Below are 17,259 nucleotides of genomic sequence, written 5' to 3'. Positions count from 1 at the left end.
GTGGAAACCGGCTCAATACCGCGATCTTTCGTGCCCACTTCATCATGAAGGAGGCTTCCATCCCGAACAACTCCGCACACATCTGGAGGGAGCAGAAGTGTGCCTGCTCCACCTTTGCCTCCATCGGCAATCTGATAACTCATGTCGCCAAACCACACACCGGCTCCTCGCGCATGAAGCTCAGCTGAAAGTTGACCTCCGCGCCATCAGCGTACCAAAGATCTAGTCCCGATGGCCCCATCCACTCGTCCATCATGAGCATAATCTGATTACCCAAAATAGCATCAAACACCTCCGGGGACCACTTCTCCAACCCTGTGGAGGGAAATGGAAATCTCCAAACGGGGTGTGTCCGAGATCCCACTGCACTGATCAAACCCTCCTTCTGGGGCTAAAGGACCATGAATGTAATCTCCAATGGTAGAGGGTATGAGTCTGGAATCTCCAGATAGTTCCAGGGTCCTAACCTCCATAAGTCCTGCGGTAAGGGATGCCCAGGTTGGAGGTTGGGAGTTGCTAGCCGGGAGGACGAGCCTCGTCCCTCAGGATCTCTCTCTGAACGGACCTGCTGCTGCGATGAGGAAGCAGAAGGGGGCGTTGTCATTCCCTTGCCTGATGGCAGAGGTGTCGAAGCAGAAGAAGCTGCTACTAAAGCAAAGAGGGCGGTGGCAGGAGAGGGAGAGGTAGGGACGCGGGGGACAGAGGGCGGGGGGCGGGTGGTGAGAGTGACCATAAGAGGGGGGGCTTAGGGGGGGTGGAGGGGGCGGGGGGAACCCTGGAGGGGGAGGGGGAAGTGAAGAGGAGCAGGGGGAGGGGGAGGGGGGGGGGGAGGGGGGGGAGGAGGGGGAGGGGGAGGGAAATGGATGACCTCAGGCCCCCCTGCTGATCAGGCTCGTCGGGGCTCGGGATCGGCTCCTCCACGGCCCTCGTCGGGCTAGCTTCTGCGGCTTCCTCCATCGCCGCATCTGGAGCTCCTGGGGCTCTCTGGTGTTGCAAGGGTAGGTGTGGAGGTTTAACTTCCAAAGCTAGAGGATCACTGGATGGGCAGAGGCCCCTACTACTGGGAGAGGCTCCTGCTGTTCCTCTTTTGAGGCCTCTCGGTCAACCCTGTCCCTCTCCCTGCGGTTGGCCCTCTGTCTGCGGCGTTTGCGGGCTTGCTTGCTTGGTTTCTTTTTCTTTTTAACCTGTGTCCAGTTCCCTTTCGAGGGGGTATCCCATGGCGGCTAAGACTCCTGCTGCTCCTGCCTGAGAGGGCAGCCTGAGAGGGCACTGAACTCAGGCTTGCTGACTCTGTCCACTTTGTGGAGGAGGGGAGGGAGGCGTGGCCATGGGGGAAATCTCTGGCGAGGTGACCCATCTGTCTACATCGAAGACACTGGCCTAGTAACTCGGAGATCTTCACCCTCTCGTGAAGTGTGCCCCCTTCCAGGGTATCGAGAAGGATCAATTCTAGGAGGGACTCCGGGCTGTCCACCACCAGTCTGATCCTGGGGACTCCATCATCTGCTAGAACGGAGGCGGTCATCTCTGGCGGGGATGCAAGCACTGTGCCAAGTGCTCGACCAATGGAAGGGAGGATGGCTCAATACTCCTTGGGGAGCCCTCGGAAGCGGAGTGTAACCGAAAACGGTGGAACATGGTGTGTCATATCCATGTCCTCCATTGTGAATCCATGATACCAAGGAAAGAGGTAGACAAGGTGTTTTCCTCATCCAGCTGAGCTCCCCTAACACCGCCTTGACACTTGTGGAGTAGAGCCCCATACTCCTTGGCCGAACCTTGATGGCTATGGGAGTCGAACTGCCATAGAGCCCCTCTAGCCAGACCAAAGGTCACCACCAAGATTTTCTTTCACCATAACAAACACGAATGCTCCCACTGCAGGGAGGCAAATGAAAAAAGAAAAGAAAGATGGACGACGAAGGCGAGGCGAGGCGAGGCGGGGCGAGGCGGAGGAGAGAGAAGGAGAGGGCGGCAAGGAAAGTAGAGGGGAGGAGAGGAAGGAGGGAGCAAGGGGGAGGAGAAGAAGGAAGGAATGAAGAAGAGGAAGGAGGGCGGGAGAAGAGGAGAAGAAGAAGGTGGGGGGAGGCGGAATGGCAAGGGGGCGCGCTGGTGGGAGAGCAGAAGGGCGGGAGGAGGTGCGGGGCGGCAAGGAGGGGATTGGGAGGCAAGGAGGCGAAAGAAGGAGGGGTGCAGAGGGGGAGAAGGCAGGGCAGGGGGCGAAGCAAGGGGAGGCAGTATGGGGCAGCAGAGCGGGAGAAGGTGGGGTGGGGGAGAAGGCAGGGCGGGGGAGCAGCAAAGGGAGGTGGCGCGGGGCAGCAGAGCGGGAGAAGGCAAGGCGGGGGACGGAGGTGGAGTGGGGAAGGCAGGGTAGAGTGGAGAGGGAGGAGGGCGAGGGCGAGGGCGAGGCAGGGAGGAAGGGCGACGAGGAGGAGGGGGCAGCGGGCGGAGCAAACAGGAGCCGTGGGTAGCCTACAGGTCGCCGCCACGGGCAACGAGGGAGCTCACCGAGCAGCTCCTCCATTGGTTTTACACTTTGGTATTCTAGTGTGCGTCTATCCTATATATGATTGTACTTGTGTGTCACATCAACACACATCAAGGACAGGAGTCTACCTCAAGCTTATCAATACTACCCTCTCTCTCTCTCTCTCTCTCTCTCTCTCTCTCTCTCTCTCTCTCTCTCCACCATGTTCCTTCATGTGGTATCAGAGCCATCCTTCCTCCTCCCTTTCTTTCTTCCTCCATCCTTCCTTCTCCTAGTCCTTTACCTCGTGCTTCTTGCTAGGCCAAGAAAGAGGAGTTACTCTCCCTATTTTCTCTTGGAAGGCATCCCTTCTTCCATGAGCTGCGGATTTTTGCTTGACATTGGTGCTGATTCGTGGAGTTGGAGCTGCTGCGTGATTTGCTATGGATTTTGCTGCGCTATCAACCTCGAGTTTGCTGCAGATTTGTGCTTAGATTTGGAGCAAATTGGTCACCATTCTTGTGGGCATTAGTGGGCATCTTCATAGAGGAAAAGACAGGTCGGTTTTTGCTCAAAAACAGCCCGTTTTTTGCTCCAAGACAGCTCGTTTTTGCTGTTTTGGGGACATTATTTTGAAGGAAATAGTTGCTTACTATTCTGGAGATATTTCTACTACTGGTCGCCCTAAAAATGATCTCATTTGGAGCCCGCTATTGAAGAAACCACCTTGAAGAGTGATCTTCTGCTGCTGCTATTCACGCCTCAAGAATACCACCATCTGCCCCGACTGCAACATGAGTTGCTGCCTACGCCATTCCAGCTGGTCTGATGCCTTGTCTTGACCGACGACTGCAAGCTTTGCTGCTGCTATAGCCCATACTATTCTAGTCTTTGCCACTTTAGCCCGTATTGCTGCAGCATTTGAAGCAGACATAGAGTATTCCAAAGTGGACATTTGAAGCAGACATGGAGTATTCCAAAGCAAGAATTGTCATTGAAAAGTTTTCTGGTAAGAACTTTCCAACTTGGCAAACCAAGCTGAGGCTTTTGCTTATGAAAGAAGTTGTGTGGAAGGTGGTTAGTGGCAAAGACAAGAAACCTGAATCTAATGAAAATAAAATTCTAGTGTGGGAAACTCTCAATGAAAAAGGTATTTGTATCATTGGTTTGGGCTTTTCTGATGACATTATTCATCACCTGGATTTTGCTGACACTGCACATGAATTGTGGGACAAGCTAGTGCTGCCTCTCTACCCGCCATTACACCAGCAGCAACTCCGTCTACTGTCAGCTGCCCATCTACTGTCAGCAACTCTTCTAGCTGTCCTATAGAGCTACCCGCCATTCACAACCTTGCATATTCATAATGGGTTCACTATCTACAAGTTCCTTGCTAGTGGACAAGTTCACGGGGGAAGGATTCCCCACATGGCAAATGAAGGTCCAACTCCTCCTCATGAAGGAGAATGTTTGGGATGCCATTGAAGATGATGAAGATATTACTACATCAACGGAGTCGCCAACACGCAAGATTTGGAAGCAACACAACTCAAGAGCCATCGCAATCATCGGGCTTTGCCTAGATGATTCTTTGATTCATCACATCAACTTCAAGTCAACAGCCAAGGAGCCCCCGGATGACGAGGACAAAATGACTGTCCTCATGACGAGTATGGAAGGGATCTCTCGCTTTGAGAATGCCCTTGAAGTAATTCAAATTGCATCGACTACCTTCGAAGATATGGTGTCTCTTCTTCTTGAAAAGGATTGCCGCAACAAAGAATCTCCATCCTACTCATCGGATACTACACAGGCTCTTGCCTCCACCAGCAAATGGAGACCTAGGCCATCGCCTCCACCAACACGAGGAAAGACATTCAAACCGTTCAAGTGCACATATTGCAACAAGCTTGGTCATACGGAGGACAAGTGCTATCAGAAGCTTGCCTAACCACATCAAAGGATCATGCCAGTTGGGTGGAATCTGCCACCACTAGTGATGATGCAAACGAAGATGACCATCTGACACAGGATCATGCTCTCACTACTCAAATCCGGCATGTCTGTCTCCAACATCTAGAGGATGATGGAGATGACGATTCATTTGCTTTATGAGCATGATGTGTTTGGGTACTCTGCCCTGGGGGTGCTTCCAAAAAATGAATGCAAAAGATAATGTGTGTTGAGTCAATAAAGGTACTCTGCCTTGGATAGTCCTCCTAAAATGATGTATTTCTTTTCTATTTTTGGGGTGTGGCTCCATGTTCCTCATTAGTCTTTGGAGCCAGGAGGGGATGTACTGTGGGAGCCATATGTTTTGGCTTTGATAGGTCTATTTGTTGGTACATTGGTCTTCTAGACCTCTGAGGTGATCAGCATCTATGCATGATAAGCCTCTCAGCCATGCTAGATGAGCTTTCTATGTTATTCTCACTAGCCTCTGAGCCATGCTCACTTGCCTCTAAGATTGTGTGGAAACCATGTCTAGTTCTAGACCGGTATGCACAGTTTTCATGACCGTCAATATCATGACTTTGGTTCCATTCCTGTAGTCCCTCACCTTTCCTCCATGGGGGGGGGTTAGGAAATGGAGTCCATTTGAGTGACTTTTAGTGTGTTTCTATTGAGTTCTAGAGTACTATACTACTTTATATCCTAGAGTGCCACGTGTCACTATGGGACTTATCCCATATACATTTCACACTTAGAGTGTGTGTGTGTCTATCCTATAAAGACATTGTACTTTCTCATGTCAAATCAATCAAGCCTCAATTCTTTCTTGGTCATGTAAGTACTTTTCTTTGGTTGTACATTTCTTTCTAGCATTCATTCAGTTCTTTATGTTTGCCTAGTCATTCTTTTCTACTTTCCTTTCCATTCCATGTCTTGCATCTTCAAAGATGATGAGGTGGCTGTCCTCCTTTCCAGCATTGAGGATAGTGCATATTTGACAACAAAATTATCAATTCCAAAGTATTTCTCAAACAAGAATTCTTTAAGCTCCATATGAAGCATGAAGATTTTTTTTTTTTTTGGCAAAAAAGATACTTTTATTAAGTAAGAAAGAAACTCGCTAGAGCAAGCTCTGAGCGGAAATACAACATCATGAAATCATGAGGATAGATAAAACCCCCTCAAAGTGAGGTGGAAAACGACCAAGGCTGAGGCTGAAAGTGCCACCTCAACCCTGTAGGAGCCTCAGAGAAGAAAGGAGAATCCTTCCATTCCCTGAACAAAGAAGCCCTCCTGGAGTCTCCCTATATACTCATCCATACGGCCATCAAAGTATGTATGGTGTCTGTCCAGATACTAGCCAAAGTGTGTATGGTGTATGTATGATGAAGATTCTCTTAATGCTCATTTGAATAATATAGAATCCCTCATCACCCGACTTGCTACTTTCAAGGCCCCTGTTGGGAAAGATGATGAGGTGTGGCTGTCTTCCTTTCTAGCATTGAGGATATTTCTCAGTATTGTGATATCATACCAATGTCTTGAGGAGCAGGCATTATATTCCAAGGGTAAGAAGCCATTAAATCTTATAAATGTGCATATTGTAAGAAGCTTGTCCATAGAAAGGACCGTTGTTTTCATAAGCTTGCCAAACAACAATCAAAGGAGCATGCTAACTTGGTTGCAGCTACCACTAGTGAAGAAGAAGAAGAAGAGACCTTTGAGCGAAGTCAATCTAATAAAAGATTCCTCTTTATTTCTTGGGAGAAGCACTAGCAGCAAGTTCCCCTCCATCTCTCTCCTCCACACTCTCCCTTGTGCATCATGATTCCTGGCACACTTAGTGCCATAGACCATGACACAAGTGATGATGTAATGCAAAGGCCCCCGCATGGGGTGGTGCCTATTATTGTGGAGTTCCTATGATTTAGGAGCTACCTCCATTAATGTAGGAGAGGTGCCATTGTCTTTCAGGACATACCTTCTGGTCGCCTGCTATGGGCACAAGGGGAGGTACTTGCATTTCGGTCTCTCTTTCTATTCTCCCCTTGGTCGCTAGTCATGGTATTATCTCCCCTTCTAGAGCTCAATGGATCATTATTTTGATTGGAGGGCGTAAGATTGGTCTTCTCAATCTTTATGCTCCCAACAACAGAGGGGAGCGGATCTCCTTTTGGAAGGAGTTACTCTCTTGGGCCCCCATTGCAGATTCTTGGATCATTGGTGGTGACTTCAACATGGTTGAGTTGCCTTCAGACAAAAAGGGAGGCAGACAGGGTGGAATTCATTCTTTGGAGAGGGCAGCTTGGGATGCCTTCCTCTTTCAGTTCAGTGGCAAGGACACTTGGTTGGATGATGCCTTTCATATTATGCCACAGTCACTCTTGTACTCTTGGTCGAACAAGAGAATACACATGCCCATTCATGCACGGATTGACAGATTTTATGTAGACGATTGGGCACTTGACAGAGGAGGATCTGTATGCATTTCTACTGGGGTTTCCATCTCAGATCATTTTCCAGTGGTGTTGCAGATTCTTGAGCCTCATTGGAGAGGACGCTCTGCCAGTGTCAGGATTCCGGATGCTTTTTATGCAGAGGAGAGCCTCACGGAGGATATTTTACAGATTTGGGTTTCTCACATACAGGGTGGAGCTCTGTCCACCCATCTCATGTAGCTGCAGCCTTATCCAGAATTAGTGACTATTATCATATAGTCGCTGATTCTAGGAGACGTGAGATTCTCATATGTGAGATTGGTATACGCCAGCAGTTAGCATCCCTTCAGAGGAAAGAGCAGAAGAGGCCCACTGATGCTTGGATTCAGGAGCGCCTTGCTGCAACAAGGGCTCATTTGCAGACATTGTTGGATTAGAGAGCAGAATATGCCTTTCATGCACGGGAATCCTTTTGGATTTAGATGGGTGGCAAGGTCAACAAACACTTTTTCTCTACTCATGGGCCCAGACATAGTAGAGATAGTGTTTCGCAGCTTGTTGACTCAGACGGGGTGTTACAGTCAAATCTTGATGCTGTCATGCGTGTAGCTTCATATTTTTTTGCATCCCTTCTTACTGCAGATCCAGACACACAGGCCATTGATGGCAGTGTATCCCTGTATTGGTGAAGGATGAGATGTATGTTTCTCTGGATGCACCTTTCACCAATGCAGAATTCAAGACTGCATTACTTGCCCTTCACAAGGGCAAGTGCCCAGGTTCAGATGGACTTACCCCCTCCTTTTTTATTACTTTTTGGGAGAAGATTGGTGATCACATTACATCAGCCCTCCAGGGCGTGTGGGACTCTGGTGAGATGCCGGACTCACTTACAGATGGTCTCTTTCATCTCATCCCAAAGGGGGGTAATAGGAATCAATAGAGACCCATCACTCTATTGGGCACTTTTTACAAGATTCTGGCGAAAGCCATCAGTCTGCGGCTACAGGTTTTTCTTCCAAATTTATTCATGACACGCAGACAGGGTTTGTGCATGGCAGAAGTATTTTTTATACTATTTTCTCATTTTGGGAGGCCTCAGAATGGGGCCATGCAGAGCCGCCAGAGATTGGCCATTCTACTCTTGGACTTTGAGAAAGCTTACGACAGAGTAGACTAGGATTTTTTAGAGGGTACTCTATCTCCCTTTGGTTTTTCAGCATCGATTAGAGGAGTATCCTCTTTCTATAGATCAGCCCATAGCCAGTTTCTCATTGGGGGGGTAAGAGGGGACATGTTTCAAATTTCTAGATCCGTCCGCCATGGATGTCCTCTTGCCCCGTTTCTTTTTCTGTTTGTGGCGGAAGCTATGAGTATCTACATTAGATCTCAAGTTGATATTTATGGGCTGAGGCTTCCTATCCGCCGGGAAGAAGAGCTCCTGGATAGTGAGTTGGCAGATGACACGGCTATTTTTTTGGATGCCTCCCCCAGGACACTCACTTCCTTCCGAACAGCCTTGGATTTTGTTTTGCAGGGCTGTAGGTGCACACATTAATTGGCATAAATCCAGTGGTTTTTGGATTTGCGAGGATGACACCCCGGATTGGGGTAATGATATTGGCTTCACTTGGGTATAGAGGGGCATCTCCGTCAGATAATTGGGCTGCCAGGTTGGGGTGGGCATCTCTCCTTCACAACAGTTTGCTCCGGTGTTGGAAAGCATCAGAAGAAAGCTCCTTTTCTGAAGCTCAGCCAAACTTGACTTGGCCTCCAGGGTGGTGGTGGTTAACTAGGTTCTTCTAGCCATAGCATGGTTTGTATGCTCTTGTTGGTGCCACTCTAGGGATTATATCACTCACCTTAAGAGGCCTGTACGAAACTTTTTATGGAGTGGTCTAGATGGCACAACTGATGTTACTGTCAGGGTGGCTTGGGAAACCTTCATTCTTCCTACAAGAGAAGGGGGTTTGAATATCATCGACCCAGATCTACAATGCAGAGCTTTACTCTGGAAGTTCATTGTGAGAGGGCTTATGCCAGGGCAAGAGCCTTGTAAGGATTTTTTTTTTAGATGCATACAGTCTCGTAGCTCAGTTCAGGAGAGGATTGGACAAACGGTACTAGATGGGTTTTCACCACAGCCCACCTCAGGTCTCCCTCTTCCCCTCTTATGGTTGCTATCTTGAAAGCATGGGCCAGGTTCGGGAGTACTCTTCGCAGGATTCCCCCATCCACCCGTGAAGAGATTGAAAGGCAGCCTATCATGTGGAATGACAGGATTTTGGATGAGCTTGGCAGACCACTTGGAGCTTCTCCTTACATGCAGTGGCCAAGATGGGAGAGGGGCCCTACATCTACAGTGGGAGCATGGAAAGCCTTCAGGAAGCTTCCTGTAGACCGACAGGCCCAGATGGTTCTTAATCTCAGAGGGAGTGCAGGGAGAGTCCAACAGATTGATGCAACCTTGCCCTTGGATTGGGTGGACAGAGATGACATGCCTATTACTTGCTCCACCTAGATGGGGGCATTTTTCAGATTGGGAGTTCCTTTACAGGTGATTGCTTTTCTTGACACACATGAGGATGCCTTAGTTTTTTATGTTTCTTCGGGGGGCAGGTTTTCCAGATCCACATACGATATCTTGTTGGAGGTACCGTTTCAGCCAGTTAGGATAGTGGGCTTCATGGAGCATGGCTCTCTTTCACAACGGTACTTGGATCCTGACCCGCCGCTTCACCAATCTGCTCCCAAGAAGTAATAAAAAAAGAAGGGGTAAGTCCATCCGAACCTGTGCACTTGCCCTTGTGAAGGGCAAGTAATGCAGTCTTGAATTCTGCATTGGTGAAAGGTGCATCAAGAGAAACATACATCTCATCCTTCACCAATATAGGGATACACTGCCAAATAACCTCTTTGGCATCATCTATGGCCTGTGTGCTTGGATCTGCAGTAAAAAGGGATGCAAAAAAATATGAAGCTACACACATGATGGCATCAGGATCTGACTGTAACACCCCATCTGAGTCAACAAGCTGTGAGACACTATCTCTACTATGTCTGGGTCCATGAGTAGAGGAAAACTGTTTGTTGACCTTGCCACCCATCTGAATCCAAAAGGATTCCCGTGCATGAAAGGCATACTCTGCTCTCTGATCCAACAATATCTGTATGTGAGTCCTTACTGCAGCAAGGCGCTCCTGAATCCAAGCATCAGTGGGCCTCTTCTGATCTTCCCTCTAAAGGGACGCTAACTGCTGTCGTATACCAATCTCACATCTGAGAATCTCACGTCTCCTAGAATCAACGACTGTATAATAATAATCAGTAATTCCGGATAAGGCTGCAGCTACCTGAGATGAGTGGACAACTCCACCCTGTATGTGAGAAACCCAAATCTGTAAAATATCCTCCGTGAGGCTCTCCTCTACATAAAAAGCATCCAGAATCCTAACATTGGCAGAGCGTCGTCTCCGATGAGGCTCAAGAATCTGCAACACCATTGGAAAATGATTCGAAGTGGTAACCCCAGTAGAAATGCATACAGATCCGCCTCTGTCAAGTGCCCAACCATCTACATAAAATGTGTCAATAGGTGCATGGATGGGCATATGTACTCTCCTGTTTGACCAAGAGTATAGGAGTGACTGTGGCATAACATGAAAGGCGTCATCAAGCCAAGTGTCCCTACCACTGTACTGAAAGAGAAAGGCATCCCAGGTTGCCCTCTCCAAAGAATGAATTCCACCCTGTCTGCCTCTCTTTTTGTCTGATGGCAACTCAACCATTTTGAAATCACCACCAATGATCCAAGAATCTGCAATGGGGGCCCAAGATAGTAACTCCTTCCAAAAGGAGACTCGCTCTCCTCTGTTGTTGGGGGCATATAGATTGAGAAGACCAATCTTATGCCCTCCAATCAAAATAATGATTTATTGAGCTCTAGAGGGGGAGATAATACCATGACCAGAAACCAAGGGTAAAATAGAAGGAGAGATCAAAATCCAAGTACCTCCCCTTGTGCCTATAGCAGGCGACTAGAAGGTATGTCTTGAAAGAAGTTTGTCTGATTTAGAGCAATCACTGGCATCCAACTTGTGTTCCTGGATAAGAAGGATATTAATAGCACCTCCAGTGACACCTGGATGAAGCTGATTCCGGATCAACTACCTACGGTGACGGTGTGGAACTCTGCCTAGGCCCTGTATGTTCCAGCTGACTATCCTCATCGACAGGAGAATGCTGGGTGGAAAGGCTTACCCAACCTAGTAGAGGAGACCATCTTTCCCTAGGCCGAAACACTCTGCTGAGGGCAAAAAACTCAACAGGTGAAAGGATCCCCACACCTGCTGAGGGGGAGGCCCTATCAAAAGGAATCCCAATGACCGGGACCCGTAAGGTGGAGGGTAGAAACTCCTCCTCATCCATGAAAGTCACCGAGTCTACCAGTGCGGAAAAAGAGTTCTTGAGAAGCAAGTCTGGCTGAGGAGTGCGACGAAGACCTGCACTCGTGGAAGATGGAGGAGAAGGAGCTACCAGGCCTCTATCAGCAGAACTGGAGCTGGGGACTGAGGAGTCCTGTGGCAGGGCTGAAGAGGAATTTGGAGTCCTCATCTGTGCATGCATTCCCTTGGTCGTCCTGACTGTGCCAGGAACAGTCTGTGGGGAAGAAGTATCGGTAGCCCGCTCATGATCAGAAACCAAAGTGATTGGGGCTGGTACTGGTGCATCTAAAGGCCCCTCTTGATGCGGAACTGTAGTGTCTGGGGCTGCAACAACATCTACCTCTGGAGTCTGATCCTGGAGTGCGTGGTACAAGGCGCTGGGGAGGTGCGGTTGGGGTAGTACGTGAAGAAACCGCACCAGAAGACCTCTTGGGTCTTTTCCTCTTCCTTGGGCAGTCTCTAGCAAAGTGCCCAAGGGTCCTACAAATCCTGCACTGGTCTTGTCTACCTGCAATCTCGACTCTTTGTCGAAAGAGAGAGCCATCTGGGCGCTGAAGCATGATGTGGTCATCTGAGATGTTAGGATCAGAGACAATGACCCTAACTCGAGACACCCCATCTGCTCTGACTACCTTTGTCGAGGAAGAAGGCATGCCAGGAAGTGGGGTAATCTCAGTGACCACTCCGAATGTGGCTCCGATAGTAGCAAGAAGTCGATGGTAGACCTGAGGAAGACCAGGAAATCTAATGAAGAGTGATGTGACCTGACTATCCTCCTCGATGGGATCGAAGCCCAAGGTGTAGGGCAAAAGAAAGATCCTTCTCGAACCCAAAGCCAGAGGATTAGCTTTGAGAACAAGGGCTGTGGACTCGTGGGAGTCGAAAACCACTTGGAAGAATCCACGTCCCAAAAGTCGAATATCCCTGAGGTGTGGGGCGAGATCTCCTGGTAACGCCACCAGCATCCAGTCTCTGGCCTGTGATCTGGAAGGGTGTGACCCAAAGATGCGGGCAAAAAGTGATGTGGAGCCTTCCAGTTCCACATCTTTCTTGAGCTGCTACAACTCGTCTTCTGGGAAAATGACGGTTCTCGCGGCCGGTGGAGGTGGACGAAGATTGGCTGAGTGGGGATCCATTTGCGAATCGAAGTGAAAGGGCCAATTCAAACACTGAAAAAGCTCCGTCCGTGAAATTGCTGCCTAGGACGCCCTGGAACAGGGGCGCATGAAGGAGAAGAACAGGAGAGGGAAGGAGAGAGAGAGGAGAGGATCTGGGGGGTGCTGCGGGGGAGGAGAATTTACGAAGAGAGGGAGCAGGGAGGGAGAGGGAGAGGGAGGGCGGGGGAGAGGAAAGAAAAGGAGGGGGCGGGATAGGAAGTGAGGGAGGGGGCTGGCGGGGAAGGGGAAGGAGGGCGGGGGAGAGGAAGGGAGGGGGCTGGTTAGGAAGGGAGGGGTGAAGGAGGGGGCCGGGGGGGGGAGGAGGGGGGTGGGGAGAGTAGGGGCAGCAGGAGGGGGGGAGAGGGCAGCGGGTGAGGGGAAAGGAGGGGGCGGGGGAGGGGGAGAGAAGGGGCGGGGGGGGGGAGGGGAGGGGCGGGGAGGGCAGGGGCAGCAAGCGGGGGGGAGAGGGGAGCGGGTGAGGGGAAAGGAGGGGGCGGGGGGGAGGAGAGGGGAGGGGGAGGGAGGGGGCCGGGGGGGAGGAGAGGGGCAGAAAGGGCAGGGGCGGGGTTAAAGGAGGGGGCGGGGGAGAGGGAGGGAGGGGGGCGGGGGAGAAGGAGGGTGTGGGGAAGCAGGGGTAGCAGGCGGGGGGGGAGGAAGAGGGGAGGGAGGGAGATGGCAGCCAGGGGGGGAGGGCAGCGAGGGAGGGAGAGGGCAGCAAGGGGGGGGAGGGAGAGGGCAGCGAGGGGAGGGAGGGGAGAGGGCCGCAAGGGGGGGAGGGAGAGGAGGAGGAGGGTGAGGTAGGGTCTGACGGAGGGGGCAGAAGGCTTCACAGGGAGGAGCAGCAGCTGGGGAGTGTCTTTCTGACCAAATGCTGAATTGAAGTGAGAGTTCGAGAGAAGGCCTCCAAGAAAATAGCAGTGTCATCTGCTAGCTCACAATCAATGAGGTCCTCCTCCTGGTTGAGTGGTAGTCTGAGCCCAAGAATGTCAACTCGAGATCTGCTCATGGCCTCAACCATAAATAATGTTGGCTCTTTCCTACCGCTTCCGTAGGAAGAGCTGGGTATTCTATGTTGCAGGGATCCGAGGCTTTTTGTCACCTACAGATATATTGGAATTGTCGTTGTAGTATATTTGTAGCTTAGGACCTCGAGTCGTGTTCCGGTGAGAGACGTAGGCTTAAGTGTTGTGAGTAAACATAATGCAAGCATGTGTAAAAGGCACGTAAACCATTGTTGTTGGGGTAATGAAGGCTTCCGCCTCCATTGGGGGTTGTAGGGTTTAGGAGGAGTTTAAGGGTTCAGAAGGAGGTTCCAGGGTTTAGAAAGAGTTCAGGGTTAGAAAGAGTTCCAGGGGTCAGAAGGAGGTTCCAAGGTATAGAAGGAGTTCAGGGTTAGGAGGAGGATCCAAGGTTCAGAGTAGAGTACATGGTGGAGAACTCGTCTCCCTCGTAGATCATTGAGTTTAAGGGTTTAGGAAAGTATAGGAGTGGGAGAGGAAGAAGGTGTAAGAGCATGGGTGAAGTAAGTGGGAGAGGAGGAAGGAGGAGGAGGGAAGAGGAGGAGGGAGAGGGAGGAGGAGGGAGGAGGAGGAGGAGGAGGAGGAGGAGGGAGAAGGGAGGAGGAGAGGGAGAGGATGGGTTGTAGGGTTGGAGGAGAGGGAAGAAGGGTTGCAAGGTTAGGGCATGCTTTTGGACGTGCAGTGCAAGGAAGCATGGACACTTGAGACAAATGCTTGGAATACCAATGTAGACTCAACACAATGCCCCAAGAGTGTGGGCTTCATTCCATTATGGGGTATTTATACAAGTTGGAGAGCTTCCCTCTCTGCATGTAACACAAAGTCGTATCACAAAGTTGTAACACAAAGTTGTGTCACAAAGTCGTAACACATTCTCTCTCTTCATGTAGAAGATGTAACACAAAGTTGTTACACAAAGTTGTTACACAAAGTCGTAACATAAACTTGTAACACAAACTTGCAACACAAAGTTGTTACACAAAGTCGTAACATAAAGTTGTGTCTAGAAGTTGTAACACAAAGTTGTAACACCTTCTCTTTCTTCATAAGTTCATGTTGGCACAGAGTCAACATACCCCCGGATCCATTTTATTACCCGTCCTCGGGTTATGGCTTATTGCGATCACGTACCTGGGTTGCCATGTTTTTAGTCCAGTGGCTGTGGAACTTGTGTCGTGCCAGACGGTCCTGCTGTAGAGCCTTAGCACCATACAATTTTTGCGCAGTTTCCAGGTAGCCTGTATCCACCATTTGCTCGAACAGAGATATGTGGCGTGCCTCCAAGAAGATCACTCTTTGGTATAGTCGGCTTGTAATCTGAGCATCAATCCGTTCATTGGGATTAAAGCTGAGTGGAGGCAAATGGGAATCAAGGTAACAAGGGACCTCCAGAATTAATGCTAATGTTTTGCAGAATATGGCACTTTGGCGAAGGAAGCGATCAATGTTGCCGCGCATTGTTTGTTCATGCTGCTGAAGTGCTCGGATCATGGCGCCTTGGATAGTCCATTCTACACCAGAGTAGGATTCGATCATTGGCCAATTAATGACTCGATCTTCAGCCAAAGTGTGTATGTTGGCTTCCCATCTTTTACGCCGTGGAACTGCATAGAACTTGGGATGGGTTCTGAGACATGGAGGTGCCCGTAAGTACTCCTTTAAGAAGCTGACATCAAAGAGCTTGGGACGGCGCCAATCAGGTTGTGGATCCAATTTGCTAATCCAAGCTTCACTTATTTGGTGCTGACGAAGATTGGTAGGGAAGTTACCCAGGGTCCATCCACCGCGAGTTTTCATATCAGGATATTTGCTCCAAAATTCCTTGATGGGGTTACTGGGAAGTGGTATCTCATCAAAATCATACTCATCATTGGAACTTGGCATGGGTGTACGAATTGGATTATCCGGATCCTGATATTCAAAATCAAATACTGCATCATTTTCTGCTGATGGCAGCACTAGAAGTGTCGGAGGTGATGACGGGGCCGGGAGAGAAGCAGGGGACATGGGGGAGAAATATGGCTGAGTGATAGTGGCGGAAGGGGGAGCAGAGGGGAGGGGGGAAGAAATGGGCAAATGGTTTGAGCAGCTTGGTAATCCTCAAGGGTAGGATTAGCAAGGGAGGGGAAAAAGCTAGGTGTGAGGGGCTCGTAAGTTTGGGACTGTTGGGTAAGTTGAAAATGGTGAGAGGCATGAGCAAAGAGACGATGGAGGGAATAGATGTTAGGATGAAGCTCGGGGAAGGTTAAGAGGGTAGCAGCAGCAAGGGGAAGTGAGGTTATGATGTTGGCAGAAAGAGTGGTTAGATATGGGAAGTTGGATGTGAGATAGGCCTTGTCATCGTCCGACACTTCTTTTTGCTGGTGCGATGGGATGATCAGCTGCATGGGTTGGATGCCCGTTATGTCATGTCGTGCAAATAATAGGGATGGCCTTTGCAGCAACGGCAACAAACCTGCAATAACCCTGAGGGGAGGACTACCCATGAGGCAGGCATATGCAATGAAAGCATCTGTCCTGAGAGTTATAAACCCGGCATGTGTAGACAGGCAGAAGATATTCTTCTCATCTTCAGACAAGTCTTGGCAAATGATGCGCAGGGTTTTAATCCCGATGGATCGTTTCCAGTCGATTGTTGGATGAGCAGCTATGATCTTGAGTTGGAGTTGCTTCCATTGGATCAGCACGCGTGCGTGGAGGTGATCTTCCATTTGGAGAGCAGTCACAAGCTGTTCATACACCACGGTTGTGCATTGTAGTGGGTCGTCATTGTCTTGCAATGCCTCATTGTTATGCACCAGCAATTGGAGTTCAAGCTTGGAGATGGCTATTTTTTGGGAGTGCATCTCATTCATCTTTTCTTTGTACTGATGGTAGATGCTGGTGTATGCCTCTTTAAGCTTTTTCATTTGCAAGGTGACCTTTGCCTGCTGAGGGATGTCTTCAGTGGTATTGGACCATTGGTCCAAGAACTGGGCTTGTAAAGTGCTGGCCTCTTGAACAGTAGCAAGTTGGTCTTTTAAGAGTCGGCATTCCCTTGTAAGCTCATCAATGCTAAAGGCACGTACTGCCAAAGATTGTTGCATGTCTTCTAGCTTGTCCTTGCATTCCTGGAGCTCGTCTTCTTTGTGAATGAGAGTGAGTCGAGCTTGTGCCACTTCCTCTGTTTGTTGCACATGTGCAGTTGTCAGGGAGTTATAGGAGGTCTGTAGGATTGCCATTGCTTCGACTGCCGCAGTCAGCTGTGTTTGACTTTGATGGAGGTTGGAGGTCACATCCCTTACGGCCTTCTCTTGAGCTTGGAGAGCCTGGTTCATGCGCACTTCTTCTACCTCCTCCTCATCTATCTGTGCCCGAAGAGCCTTGACCTCGATGGCGATTGCCTGGAATTGGTCTTCGATTTCTGATGCCGTCTGCCTTTCCAATTCTCTTGCATATGCTTCCTTAGCCAAGCTAGTGAAGAGTTCGGACATTTGGATCATTTGGCTAGCTTGATGCTGGAGAATGACAGATGGTGATGAGGTCTGGCGATATTGCTGATACAAGTGGTGCCCATGTAGCCATCCCGAGGGTTCTGTAGTACTTGGGGGAGGTTGTTCCAATGGCATTTCACTCCCTTGTGGACAATAGTCATACTGCTGATCTGGCACGAGCTCTCCTTGAGGCTCATCGACTGGCATGACGTCGATGGGCGGTTCGAGTGCCGATGTGGTCTCAAGCTCTGGTGCTGATCGTTCCTCAGGTTCGGGTGCCAACCTTGTCTCGAACTCGGGTGGGTGC

The 17,259-nt window shown here is 49.8% G+C and overlaps 1 protein-coding gene across 1 annotated transcript in view; it reads right to left on the bottom strand.

The window, feature by feature from the left end:
• The window catches only part of LOC147886231 (uncharacterized), a 352,191-nt gene that overhangs the window by 48,441 nt on the left and 286,491 nt on the right, over nucleotides 1–17,259 (bottom strand). The window lies entirely within an intron of this gene.

Source organism: Dipteris shenzhenensis, chromosome 24 (assembly GCF_047967505.1).
Source record: "Dipteris shenzhenensis isolate YYH24624 ecotype China chromosome 24, Dip_SZ_1.0, whole genome shotgun sequence".
NCBI lineage: Eukaryota > Viridiplantae > Streptophyta > Polypodiopsida > Gleicheniales > Dipteridaceae > Dipteris > Dipteris shenzhenensis.
Note: the sequence above shows the minus strand (reverse complement) of the source record. Positions and strands in the feature narration are given on the sequence as shown.